This window comes from Dasypus novemcinctus, chromosome 15 (assembly GCF_030445035.2).
Source record: "Dasypus novemcinctus isolate mDasNov1 chromosome 15, mDasNov1.1.hap2, whole genome shotgun sequence".
Lineage (NCBI taxonomy): Eukaryota > Metazoa > Chordata > Mammalia > Cingulata > Dasypodidae > Dasypus > Dasypus novemcinctus.
The window spans coordinates 24,663,271-24,665,195 of NC_080687.1; the positions used below are offsets into that span (position 1 = coordinate 24,663,271).

The 1,925-nt window shown below is 34.0% G+C and overlaps 1 non-coding gene across 1 annotated transcript; it reads left to right on the forward strand.

Annotated features, from left to right (window-relative positions):
* Positions 1 to 765: 765 nt before the first annotated feature.
* Positions 766 to 870, forward strand: LOC111767276 (U6 spliceosomal RNA). Its single transcript, XR_002799133.1, has one exon. It is a non-coding gene; the product is annotated as a U6 spliceosomal RNA (small nuclear RNA).
* Positions 871 to 1,925: the final 1,055 nt, after the last annotated feature.

The window sequence follows — 1,925 nt, forward strand, 5'->3', positions numbered from 1 at the left end:
TGGTTGTAAGCAGGACAGTTGATCATATTTCATTTTTATTTAGAGACTAAGTATGGTTTAAAGTGATATATGGCTGCCAAGTTGACAAGGAGTGGACTTGTTAGGCTAATGTGTCAAGTTGGCCAGGTAATGGTGCCCAGCTGCTTGGTCAAATGAGCACTGAGCTAACTGGACATTTCATGGACTTTAATTATCAGTGAGTTGATTGTGTAGATGGCTGATTACATCTACAATCAGCCAAGGGGTTTGCCTTCAATAATAAGTGATGTCTTATTCAATCAGTTGAAGACCTTAAAAGGGGAATTGATTTCAGCACTCAGAGAGAGAATTCCCAGTTCTATTTTGGACAGTGAATATCTCCTGAGAACTCATCAAGGACTTCCATTGGAGCCCCTATTTTGCAGCCTGCCCTGTGGAATTCGGACTTGTGCATCCCACAGTCACATGAAAGAATTTTATAAAATCTCATACTATTCACAGATAACTCCTGTTGATTCTGTTTCTCTAGAGAACTTGACTAAAACAGACATTTACAAAGAAAACTACAAAATATTGCTAAAAGAAATTGAAGAAGACTTAACAAATAGAAGGACAGGCCATGTTCGAGGATTAGAAGACTAAACATTGTTAAGATGTTAATTTTACCCAAAGTGATTTACAGATTCAGGGCATTAGCCTTCTTTGTAAAACTTTAAAAACCAATAATTAATTTCATACAGAAGCCAAAACCATCTTGACAAAGAAGAATGAGTGCTCCCACATATCCTAAATTTAGAATGCACATATCCTAAAATTAGAATGATGCAAAGAAGATAAGCATGGCCTCTGTGCAAGTATGACATGCAAATTTGTGAAGCATTCCATATTTTGTGTTGGTGGCGTGTTGATGTATGGGACTCCTGTATGATATTATACATGCTTGTTTTGTAAGTTCACAATTTTGCTGTGAATATTTATGTATGTCATGTATGAATGACATACTTGAATAAAATTTTTAAAAAATAATGAGGTTGAAGAACTCCCACTTCATGATTTTAAAACATATTACAAAGCTACAGTAAGCAAATCAGCTTGATACTGACACAAGGACAGACATATAGAACAATGGAATTGAATTGATATTTCAGAAATAAACCCTCACATCTATGGAGAATTGATTTTTGACAATGGTGCCAAGTCCACTCAAATGGGAAAGAATAGTCTGTTCAACAAATGATAATGGGAAAATGGATGTCCATATGCAAAGGAGTGAAGATAGACCCTTACCTTACACCATATACAAAAATCAACTAAAAAATGGATCAAAGACCTAAATACAAAGACAGGAATTGAAACTTAGATGAAAACATAGGATGGCATTTTCAGGACCTTGTGTTAGGCAGTAGTTTCTTAGAATTTACAGCAAAAGCTTACAATAAAAGAAAAAATAGATAAATGGGCCTTCATCAAAATTAAAAATGTTGTACATCAAATGATTTTATCATGAAAGTAAAACAATAATCTATACAATAATATAAAATATTTTGAAACCACCTCTCATTTAAGGATTTAATATCCATAATATTTAAAGAACCCCTAAAACTCAACAACAAAAAGAAAAACAACACAATTTAAAAAGTAGCAAAAGACTGGAATAGCCATTTCTCCAAAGAAGATATACAAAAGGCCAAAGGCACATCAAAAGATGTTCATCATCGTTGGCTAATAGGGTAATACAGATTATAACCCAACAAGATACCATTTCACTCCCATTTGAATGGCTTCTATTTTTAAAAAAATAGAAAATTGCCAGTGTTGGAGGGTATGTGGAGAAATAAGAACACTCATCTGTTGCTGGTGGGAATGTAAAACGGTGTAACTGCTATTGAAAACAGATTAGTGGTTTCTATCAAGATGTTCAGTATAGAATTATTATATGACCCAGC